The 12,618-nt window shown below is 44.7% G+C and overlaps 2 pseudogenes; both read right to left on the bottom strand.

Annotated features, from left to right (window-relative positions):
• LOC142258846 (uncharacterized) overlaps positions 1 to 12,618 on the bottom strand; it is a 105,728-nt pseudogene that overhangs the window by 69,292 nt on the left and 23,818 nt on the right.
• Positions 2,982 to 6,182, bottom strand: LOC142258840 (hydroxyacyl-coenzyme A dehydrogenase, mitochondrial pseudogene; annotated as a pseudogene).

Genomic DNA, 12,618 nt, shown 5'->3' with positions numbered 1-12,618 from the left:
TTTCCACATTTATAACATAAAAATGGTTTATTTTGTGTGATTTGTTTGATGGTAAACAAGATATGATTTCCTAGTAAAACATTTACCACATTCTGGGCATGAAAATGACTTTTCCCCTGTGTGACTTGTCTGATGTGTAACAAGGTGTGATTTCTGAATAAAACATTTCCCACATTCTGAACAAGAAAATGGCTTCTCCCCGGTGTGATTTTTCTGATGTCTAACAAGGTGTGATTTCTGAATAAAACATTTCCCACATTCTGAACAAGAAAATGGCTTCTCCCCGGTGTGATTTTTCTGATGTCTAACAAGGTCTGATTTCTGAATAAAAGATTTCCCACACTCTGAACATGAAAATGGCTTCTCCCCTGTGTGAGATCTTTGATGCCAATCAAGTAATGATTTCTTAATAAAACATTTCCCACACTCTGAACATAAAAATGGTTTCTCCCCTGTGTGAATTTTCTGATGCGTAACAAGGTTTAGTTTCTGAATAAAACATTTACCACACTCTGAACATGAAAATGGCTTCTCCCCTGTGTGACATCTTTGATGCACAATAAGATTTGATTTCCAAATAAAACATTTCTCACACTCTGAACATGAAAATGGCTTCTCCCTTGTGTAGTGAATTTTCTGATGTCTAACAAGGTCTGGTTTCCCAATAAAACATTTCCCACATTCTGAACATGAAAATGGCTTCTCCCTTGTAGGAGCTGTTTCATGTTCCACATCCCTTCTGTAACTTTTATTTTGCTTACAATTCTGGGATAAATGGGAATTTTGGATTTGTTTGAAAAGATCAGATGATAAAGCTTTCCAAGGAAGGACTGGAGGTATATCTGGGACAGCAGCATGCTCTTCATATGTATCATGTGTGATACTTTCATCATCTGTTTTAAATTCTGAAGATATTAGAGGTCCATCTGAATTCCTGATACAGTCATCGGCTAAAAATAAACACAATGTTTTTATTTTTTAATGATATAATTTTGAAAGTAGATTTTTTATTTTTAAACCAGAACATCAGAAATTAAATTAGGAAACAAATTATTCTGATCTGTTGTCCAATTTCGAGATCTAAAGCCTGCTTTACATGTTACGATTCTGCATACGATATCGTATGCGATTGTAACCGCCCCCATCGTATGTGCGGCACGTTCAATTTTGTTGAATGTGCCGCACAAACGATTAACCCCGGTCACACGTACTTAACCGTCCATACGACCTCGATGTGGGCTTCCTGGAGTGGGAGGGACGTTTGGCGTCACAGCGACGTCACGCCGCAGCCGGCCAATAGAAGCGGAGGGGCGGATATGAGCGGGACGTAAACATCCTGCCCACCTCCTTCCTTCCGCATTGCTGTCCGGGAGTCGCAGGACGCAGGTAAGATCTGTTCATCGTTCCCGTGGTGTCACACACTGCGATGTGTGCTACCCCGGGTACGATTAACAACCTGACGTTCAATTCATAAGGAATGAACGACGTGCGTGCGATGAACGTTTTACCGTTCATTCGCAATTGCATGTAGCTGTTACACACTACAATGTACCTTACGATGCCAGACGTGCGTCACTTACGACGTGACCCCGCCGACACATCGTAAGATATATTGTAGTGTGTAAAGCGGGCTTAAGAGTTACATCTTCGTTAACTCAGATCTCCCATTCCTAATATCAGTTCTCTGGAATGTGCTATAGTAAATATTCTGATTGATTGTCGCAATGTGACTGTAGGATAATGAGGGACAGGGGGCTGCTATACTTTCCCTCATGCTAGGAGACCTTAGGCTATCCCTAACATCTGGATTACTCCTGAACGTGGAAGGAAGGGGCAGGAGTATGATAGAAATACAGATTAAGACCGATGGGAAAACCAAAATTCAGACACACTGCAAACTCACAGAAATAAACAGTGAGAGACTAAGGAGAAAAGCAAGAGCAGGAAGGCAGAAACAAAAAGACAACAAGGGTTAACACCACAACAGCAATAATGCACAACAACCACTAGTTTGTATCACAACACCTCACCAGACCTGTATAGGTAAACTATAGCTGGCATTAATGGAATAGTCCAGCCAGCATATACAGGAGGGGAGTGAATGATCACATGCTGTAGGGGAGCCAGTATCAAAGACATCAACAAGGAGCCCAGCAGAGTATAACTCTTGCTAGTCTTAATAAGTATGTGGTTCGACACCTGCGTCTCCCTGCGCTGCTGTTACGAACCGGCGCCGCCATAGCCGCAAGCAGACTGCTGCGGTTCCTGTTGCGCCCAGGCGCCGGCTGCCGTTCTTGGCCGTGCCTCGGGTCGTCCAGTTGGCTGTTCCTTCCACCACGTCTAAGTGTGGAGAGGCGGCTAGTGCACATGCGTGCGCCGATTTACCCCAGCCAGAGTTTAAGCCCGGTGTTTTGCCTAGTGAGCATGCTCAGCCTGATTGTGTTATGTCTGAGACTAAGTCCTCAGTTCAGGCTACTGAGCATGCTCCCACAATTAACCCCAACAGCCTCTTTGCACAGGTACTTGGACTTCGTGCTGTGTCTAAGTTCTGGGATGTGCCTACTGAGCATGCTCAAACTGATAGCTTTCTGAGCCTGTTGCTCAGGCTTCTGGGCATGCTCAGGCACTTAGTGCACCAGAGGCTAGGTCCGGTAAGGACCTCACTGAGCATGTCCGTGAGGTGGCAGGCCCTGATAGGGCAGAGGGTGTCAGGTGTCCTGATGACGTGGCAACTCCGGACTGGCTCGCAGAGGCCCGCCCCTATGATCTGGCACCTCAGTATTGGTTGTCAGACGATGACTGGTGAAGTGTTTGGGGCGTGGCTGCCATGAGGTCATCAATGACGTGGCGGTTCCGGATAGGTCGCATGTGACGTCACTGATGACATGGCACTCTGCTATTGGACCTTGGTGGTTCCACCCTGGGTTTGGGGCGGACCCAGGTTATAAAAGGGGCTGGAGACAACATGGAGGTGCGCAGTCTTCACTTTTGCTCAGTCAGAGCACACCTCCATGTTAGAGCCTCATTGCGGCATAAGCCTATGTTGGGAAGCGGTGCCTGTCACGCCAAGATTCGTGGCTCGGCACATCAGGGTCAGGCGCCGTGCTTCCCTCCTGCCGTTCCAGTCTTGCTATAGCAGCCCAGTGGCGTTAACTGGGCTGCGGCTGCTGTGCTTCCTGTCCGATTGTGCCCCCTACGCACACGGACAACGCACCTGCTGCACCACCTGTCCGATTGTGCCTCCTACGCACACGGACAACGCACCTGCTGCGCCACCTGTCCGATTGTGCCCCCTACACACCCGGACAATGCACCTGCTGCGCCACCTGTCCGGTTGTGCCACCTACGCGCACGGACAGCGTACCCCACGACCCCTGTGGAGTTAACAGGGTGTTCCTTATCCTCCTTGGCTTCCCGGTCAACGCTACTGGTGTACCCATCTGGCCTGACGTGTCCTACACACACGTGGCCAGGCGAGAGGTGGCCAGAAACGCTAATCGGAGGACCGCTTGGCCGACAGGGCGCTTTCGTGGCGGTCTTCCGGTCAATGCTACCTGGTTACCACCCGGCCTGACGTGTTTCCTGCACACGTGGTTGGTGTAGCGCTAGGTGCACAAAAACGCTAATAGGGTTGTCGTCCGGTCTGACGTGTCCCAACACACGTGACCGGTTCCCAGAGTTCCTGGGTTATCTCAGAGCCATCCAGCTCTATAGTCTCCGCCTAACCCTCAGGTGCCAGCAGCTCCTTTGTCATCTGGAGCACGGTGGGCCCCGACTGGCGATTGGGATATATACCCCCTGGTCCTAATCTGCCGGTTCCCCCGTAACAGCTGCACACAGACATCAGAGAAGTTAGCAAGAGAGTTCCAGAATCTGTAATCTCCACAGATCCTGATGCCACTATGACAGTTGGCGATGCCTGCAAGCATCTCGTTGTGACATTGATCCACAACATAGACAATTTCAAAATGTTTTGTTTTTTTTTGAAGACAAAAATAAAATAGAGACAGATGCCAAATATTTCTGGGCTTGTCTGGGACTATAACATTGATGGCCTATCCTTAGGTTTTGTAACCAAAGCGGGTAGCAGAGTCTTGCTGTCTGTGCAGATAAACATTAGGGCTCCAATTCATCAAGACCGGCGATGTACAATGAAAATTAATGTCAGGGACTGGGCTGAGATTTCTGGCATAGGGAACATCGCAGTTTGTTATGAATTAGAGAAGCGGTGGCATGACACCCTTCTTCTGGCCAAGCTCTGCCCATGTTGGCAAAGCTGGTTAAAATTGGCGTGAAACCTCCAAAAGTTGCAAATTTATTTTTGTACATTTATTTATTATTGACTGTAGAATGGCTATGACGTATCAATGTTTGGAATCAGCGGTACAAAAGGATGTTGATGAAATAGAGAATCATGACTGTAAGGCACTAGAGTGTTAATAAGTGCTGAGAAAACCGTGCAATGTAAAAGCAACAGCGGTCATCGTAATCAAAGCAAACAAGAGACTATAACAATATAGCTCTGCAGTGCAGCCAGGCAAACCATCTGCCTTTATAAAATCCTTCTCCGGTCTTCTTTCCAAGCTTATTGAGCAATTCACTGGGGGCAAAAAGGGGGTTTTCAGGTTCCATCTGGTACCAACCATCAATGGTGTATTTACTAGTGTCAAGACCAACATAATCCAAAAGCTCAAAAGGACCCATTGGGTAACGGGCTTCCAATTTCATTGCAACATCCATGTCTTCCTTAGATGCATGACCTCTTTCATGAAGATGCACGAATTCCATTAGTTATGGTACCAGAAGACGGTTAACAATGAACCCTGGGGTGTCGTTACATGACACAGGCATCTTTCCTAGTGTTTAACTGAAGTCCATGAGAGAGTCAGAAGGCGTTTGGCTAGTCATTGGTGTCTTAATGACCTCCACCAGCTTCATCATTGGTACTGGATTAAAGAAATGCAGTCCTCTGAACTGATCCTGCCTAGTTGTGGAGTTAGCTATGTCAATAAGAATGTGTTGCTGGCAAATATGGTGTGTTCTGGTGCAAATTTGTCCAGTGTCTTCATTAGTGCATTTTTCACTTCCAAGTTTTCTATTATGGCTTCCAACACCAGATCATTGCTGTGCACCACGGCCGCTGGGTCTGTGCTTGTGCTGACGTTTGAGAGCGTTTTGCTGATGAACTATGAATCAGCCTCAGACTTGTCCGCAAACATTTTCTTAGTGACCCTTTTCAAGCTGTTTCCAATACTTTTGGCAGTCTTTTTCAAGATGTCATCAGTCTGGTCCACTAAAACAACACTGTGTCTGGTTGCTGCAGCTACCTGCGCTATCCTGGCACCCATCAGACCTCCTCCGATCACAGTCATGTGTTTGATAGTCAGCTTCTTCACGGTGGCGCTGGAGGTCATACATTTCGCTATGAGCTACCAGCAAGAGGAGGCCATGTCTGCTTGTACTGCTGGGAGCTGAAGGACATGCGAGTGATGTCAGCACAGCGCGTCATGATGATTTAGTCGCACAATCTTTTTTCACAACTCTGTGTTGCACAAAATATTGATTGAAAAGTGATTTCTGTCAGAATTCTGGCATTATTGCCTTGAAGAATCAGGGTCTAGGTGTCAAATCTCCTTCTGTAGGGGTCTCCATTCCTTCCAGGGTAGTTTGCCAGTTGTTCACATTCTCTAAAGCAATAATTTCATTAGATATTTTTTGGTAGTTTAAAAATGTGGTATTTCAGTGTGCGGCTGTAACTCTTTTTTTCTATTATCTAGACACACACATACACACACACACACACACACACACACACAGCAACCTGTCTCCTCTTCAGCTTTATACTCCTGCAATTAAGACTCCTTTGGTCACATGACGTGATGTCAAAAAGGTTCTTGAACAGTCCTATAATCGACATATAAACACTGGGGCCTCTAGGAAAATGGGGGCCCTGGGAAATTGTCCTGTTTGCTCTCCCATTCCCCTATTGCCAGTCCACCATGCCAGCCTGTCTTCTATTCAGTTCTTTTAGACTCCTGCAATTAAGAGACCTTTGCTTACATCATGTCACATGACTTCATCAAAGGTCCTTAAACAATCAACTTCCGAATGCAACTGATAAGGTCCTTAAGAAAGTGGGTTCCTGAGAAATTGCACAGTTTGACTCCTCCCAATGCTGGCCCTGACTGTAACCAGGGCTTATTTTCAGGGAAACAGGGTATTCATGAACTCTCTGCAGGTCTTTGAGTTGCCTTTATAACGACATAGAGAAGACACTAGAAACAAACAGCAGAAGAAGCAGAAGCAAAGAAAATACAGCTGAAAAAACCCACAGCAGAAAGCATAAAAATGTAAACACAAAATTAGTGCAGAAAGTACATGAGTAGATATCTCTTACTGGATAGAGCTGGAGGAAACACATCCTGAGGAACATCGGGGTCTTCTTGTTTACAGTCCTGTGGGAGAAGAGGACGGGGACATCTCTCTGGTGTTGTCCTCTTACTGGATAGAGCTGGAGGAGACACATACAGAGGCTGAATTCATTCCTTACATACAGATAATTATAGGCCGTGTGTATTTAGTCCTGTCTATTACCTGGTGATGTGAGGGGCTGGGGAGCCTCCATCATGACGTCCTTGTACAGGTCTTTGTGGCCTTCTAAATACTCCCACTCCTCCATGGAGAAATAGACGGTGAAGTCCTGACACCTTATAGGAACCTGACACATACAATGATACCGTCACCCCCGATCCCTTCATAGCGTTACTGTATAATGTCCCAGCATTCCCAGCAGTGTCACCTCTCCAGTCAGCAGCTCAATCATCTTGTGGGTGAGTTCTAGGATCTTCTGATCATTGATGTCCTCATGTATCGGGGGGTGAGGTGGAGGCCCCGTGATTTGGCTCAGGGGTCTTCCCCATCCCTCAGACACAGGGGCCTGACAGCGCTCACTAGAGGTCTTCTTCACTACTATGTAATCCTGGTTATGGAGAGACACAGTAATAAATCTCACTACAGACATTTCCAGAGTCCTCACCTCTCCAGTTCTGTCCATCTGTTATTCCCATAGATAAGAATGATGTAATGTGACGTCATCAGAATCTCTCACCTCTCCAGTAAGCCGGAAGAGGATCTCTAGGGTGAGGTGTAATATCCTCTCCGCCATCTTGTCCCTGTCCATATCCATCCTTGATGGGGCAATCAGGAGAATTCTCTTATATAGAAGATCTCCACTGAGAGGATCCGATATTGTAGGGACCTGAATGGGGAGAAGATGACGATGTGACATAAATAGTAATACAATTACTGGAGACTTTATATCCGATCACTGGCTGCAGAAATAACGCTAACATGTATGGCATGAAGAAGAAAACAATTCCTGGTTTTGGGGCTGCGGGAACCAAAATGATTTTTAATCCAATAATATTAAGAAGCGGCTTTTACTTGATATGTATGGCACGGGACTATCTGTTTGTTTATTTTTGGGTTGTTTTTTTCAATGTTTGCAGGTTTTTAGCTTTCCAGACTTTTTTGGCTGATTTTTAAACTGCAAATTTTTTTAAATATTTTTGCAAAATTACTGCATAATAATGACACTGAAGAAGACGTGAGTGTGTGGGTTGACGAGAAAACCAACCAGTGCCAGGAAGCTGCTGCCAAGGCAGATAACATAATAGGATGCAGTGAACGAGGCACAGATGCTCCGGACAAGAACAGTTTTGCCTCTATACAAGTCACTAGTGCGGCCACACTTACAGTATTTTGCACAATTTCGGGCTCTGGTGAATGAGGAGGACATAACTGAACTAGAGCGGGTGCAGAGAAGAGCGGCCATTAAAGGAATGGAAGGTCTGCAATAGGAGGACAGGTTAGCAAGCTTGGGATTATTCATTTTGGAAACACAAAGGATACGGGGCGATTTTATTACAATGTAATACAAAAATGCAAGGTGGGCTTGGATGCCTTCCGTAAAAAGTATATTATTGCAGGTTATCAGTACTAGATTTTGTGATGGGATATTGATCAAGGGAACTAGTCTAATATTTTTAGAGTCATAAAGGAATTTTACCCCTTGTAAAGCTATTCACACCCCCGGAACATTTCCACTTATTTTCTCATTGCTCCCACAAACGTAAATGTATTTTATTGGGATTTTATGTGATATACCAGAATTAAGTAACAAGTATTTGTGAAGTGTAAAGGAAATGATAGATTTTTTTCTAAATATTTAAAAATATAAATCATAATTAGTAAATTGAGTCATCTGTATCATTTATTCTCAGTATAACTACAGCTGTTTTGTGAAGGTTTCATAAGTTTTGTTTCAGAATATTAGGGATTAAACAGTATCTTGAAAAACAAGGAACACACCAGACAGGTCAGGGATAATGCCGTGGAGAGGAATAAAGCAGGGTTTGGTAAAAAAAAAAAAAATGGCAAAACCTTTGAACATATCACTAAGCAGTTTTCAATCCATCATCCAAAAATGGTAGGAGTATAGTGTGGAGACAAGAAAGTCAGTGGGTACAGTCATCCGCTGGCCTGGCTGTCTTCAGAAAGACTGCTCAGACCAGGGCTCATCCAACGGAACGCCTGTACTCCTTCCTTGTGGGCAGAACACTACTCAGACAACACAGGGTGAGGGAACCACACCTTGGTAAGATGTTATTGCTTCACCAACAGGCAAACACATATCATACATTTCCAGAAAGAACACAAGATGGTACAAGCGACTGAGTCTCACCCATCCGTTGACTCGCATGGAATTAGAATCTTTGTGACTTTGGGGCTTCCTGGGCCAACTATCCCAGCCAGCAGCACCTCGATTTTGATAAGCACCCACTGAGAGGAGAAAGCAGCAAGCTTATAAAGCTGACAGAGCACAGCAAGATATGTAGCCAGGCAACTGAACTGTCCTCACCTGGGTCTCCAAGCGAATTTGTGGGCTCAGCATTGAGCAGTGAAGCAGATCTGTGATCCGCCACCTGAAACCGTGAATCCTAGCCTGAAGTTCTACAGAATGAATGTGCTGACAGGAGCAAAGCCCTTTAATACCCCTCAGTTCTCATTTCAGGGTATTGTGTCTTACAGGATTGGTGGGAGATGATTGTTCTTTCATTGGTTCAGTTCAATCGGACTGCATAATTTTCCTCTGATTGATGTAGTCACAGAGGCTGAGGCAATCCACATTTAACAAACAATAGGGCTCCGGTCAGTCTGACATGAAACAATGGCTAACGTCTCTTGATTTGCCAATAGATGGAGCAATCTGGCCTAATTAAGAACAGTTCACCCCTCACACAAATCTCCAGATGCTGAGTTGTCACATTTAGCACAACTGCAAAACTACAGACATCGCCGTCCACCTAAACCAACATCCCAAGCAAGGAGAGCACTAATTCTAGTGAAGCAGCCAAGAGGCCTATGGTCAGTGGAAAAGCAGGAGAGATCCAGAACTCAGGGGGAGACTCTGTCCACAGGACAACTATAAGTCATAAACTCCACAAATTTAGCCTTTATGGAGGAATGGCCATTTTTTTTTTTCAAAACGTTTTTTATTGATTTTTCAAATTTGTAAAAACATGACAAATATCATTGCAAAAGAAGAACATTCGTCTGACAAAATGTGACAAAGAGGTGGGTGATACCCCAATTTGGAGTTCCATGTTGCTGTTCGATTTAAGATAGTATACAGTAACATTAAACCAAAACAGAGGTAATGAAATATATAACATATGCAATACAATTCGTTAAATCTCTGTGTCGTCCTTGAACGATTTCAATTTTGCTAGCGTGCCTTGGTATTCCCAACCATCTCGTCTCCCCCTCCCTCCAGAGCCCCCTCCTAGGTGATTCTCAGTTTACCCAGGCTGTCCTGGATATCGCTCAGGATATACCACTCCGAGTGAACAAAAGGTGCCATCAGGTTAATTATTTATCCCTGTGTGAATTGGCTTTCAATAAAATGTCTCCATCTCACAAAAAACTTGGCTGTCAACCCATCTTTATTCCTCTCCGCTTCTAGTTTTTCCCACTTCAGAAGGTTGTGTAGTTCGCCCATAACCTTCTTTATGGATGGGCTCTCCCTTTGAATCCAGTGTTTTAAGATGCAATGCTTAGCTATCATGGCTATGTCATGCGTTATTGCGTATTTCCTCTTTTCCTGCGTGCTCGGTCCTCCTCCTACTCCTCCCTCAAAGGAGTGGAAAATCCACACCATTAAGTCTAGTTTGCTGAAAATTCCCCATGTTGACTGGGCAAATAGTCTGACTTGGTTCCAGAACCTAGCGATTGTCTCATATTCCCATAGCCCATGCAGCATATCCGTTTTCTCTTTTTGACACTTAGGACACCACCTATCTTTACCTGGTATGTTGAAACCCATAATGGCCCTATGTAGAATTCTGAATTGAGTGTCTCTCCATCTCTCATTGGTAATATGTTTCCGCACTTGGACCCATTCTCTCAGTATATCATCTACCACTTCTTCCCTTCCCAATTGTTTCCCCCACGCTGTTAAAGTCCGACTATCCTCCCGTGAAATAAGCACCCCCCTTAGCGATCGATAAATTTTAGAGACATTTATACTTGTTACATCACATTCCAGTAACTCATCAATCGAACTTCTGTTCAGCTCTCTTCCAACCACACCAAGGTGTCCTATTATTCCATGTTTCAATTGTTCATACTGGATGACATGTGAGCTATTAAGGTTGTACTTATCCAACACTTCCTGACCTGTCATCCACCTCCTGTCCTCCACATTCATAACATCTATCATTCTCCTGACTCCCCTCTCTTTCCATCTAGTAAATAGCTTGTTTTCTCGTCCCAGGGGAAAATTTGGGAATGCCCAGGGGTTCAAGTACTTGGACACTTTCCATGAGAGCCCCAGTTTTTTCCTTACCGACTTCCATGTTAGCATGGTGTCTCGGAATATAATTGAGTTCCTTATGTGCCCTTCAACCCTGGATAGCGGGGAGTGCAGAATGGACGTCAGATCCCACGGTGACGCATATTTAGTTTCCATCGCATGATCTGAGTGCCTACTCGTTCCTCTCACCCAATCAATTACATGCCTCATGATACATACAAGATTATACCCTTGGACATCTGGAAAGTTTAGACCTCCCTCCTCTGCTGACTTCATCAGCGTATGCAGCTTTATTCTGGGTTTCCTTCCCCTCCACACAAATTCTGTATATGCGGAGTTGAGCTTATTCACATCCTTTAGTTTTAGCAATAGCGGGATCGTCTGGAAGGGATACAGCAGCCTAGGAAAGCTCATCATTTTTATCAGGTGGCATCTTGCCAGTAATGGAAGTGGCAGACCTTTCCATCCCTTTAATTGAACTATAATTTTCCTGATTAGCGGTCCATAGTTCAAGTTATAGATTGTTTCCACCGATCTTCCTATATGCACTCCCAGGTATTTAATTGAAGATTGTGCTATAGGAATTCCACATAGACAGCCATCCCTTATTTGTCCCCCCATTGTCCCATGATGCCCCTTTAAGAACATGATCTCGCACTTTTTTTGTTCAGTTTGAAACCGGAGAATGAACCAAATTTTTCAATCAAGGCAAGAGTCTGTGGCAAATCCGCACCGGGGTCCCCCATATAAAGTATGATGTCATCAGCAAAAAGCACTGTCTTTACTTCTGAACCCCTTATCTTGATTCCTTTAAAGCTATTTTGTCCCTGTAGTATTCTTGACAACGGCTCGATTTCCAGGTTGAATAAAAGAGGAGATAATGGCAAACCCTGTCTTGTTCCCTTCATCAAAGGGAACACGTCTGATAGAAAGCCCGGAGTGTGTACCCTAGCTCCCGGTTGGCATAAAGGTTTCTAATGTAAAGTCTCATCTTGCCTACAATCCCTATGGCCTCCATTACCCTGTCTAACAACCTCCAATTTACATTATCAAACGCTTTTTCTGCGTCAAGTGTAACTAGGGCAGGTCTAGCCCCTCCCTCAGTGAGACCCAGTCTAACCGCGTCTACCACTAGAATTGTCTTTCGGATATTGGTAACGGCATTTCTCCCCTTAATAAACCCCACCTGGTGGTTCGTAATGATCCTGGGTAAGATCTCGGACAGTCTATTAGCCATGATCTTGGACATAATTTTTAAATCCTGATTTATGAGCGATATAGGTCTATAACTAGAGGGATCATCCAGGTCCTTGGTTCCCTTGGGGAGTAATTTAATATATGCTATGTTGGAATTTTTGGGTATTTCCGCCCCTCCCAGGAAAGCATTAAAGACTGAGGTTAGATCCGGCGAGATCAGATCCTTCAGAGCCTTATAGAATTCACTGTTAAAACCGTCAGGTCCCGGTGCCTTGTTGGTGTTAAGCTCCCCAATTGTTCTCGTCACCTCCTCTACTGTGATATCTGCGTTTAAGGCACTCAAATCTTCCTCCGTCAAGCTAGGCATTTGGGCTTGTTTTAGCCACTCTGCCTCATCAGTCATGTCGTTATTCCCTGACCCATATAGTTTTCTATAGCAATCTCCCAGCAATTTATTAATGTCCTTAGGATCCGTAGTCACCTCTCCCCCCTTTGTTTTCAGTTTAGAGATCACTGTAATTTTTCTGCTGCCCCTTGCCAACATCCTC

This window comes from Anomaloglossus baeobatrachus (assembly GCF_048569485.1).
Source record: "Anomaloglossus baeobatrachus isolate aAnoBae1 chromosome 5 unlocalized genomic scaffold, aAnoBae1.hap1 SUPER_5_unloc_13, whole genome shotgun sequence".
NCBI classification, from domain to species: Eukaryota; Metazoa; Chordata; class Amphibia; order Anura; family Aromobatidae; genus Anomaloglossus; species Anomaloglossus baeobatrachus.
This window is presented reverse-complemented; position numbering and strand designations above follow the sequence as displayed.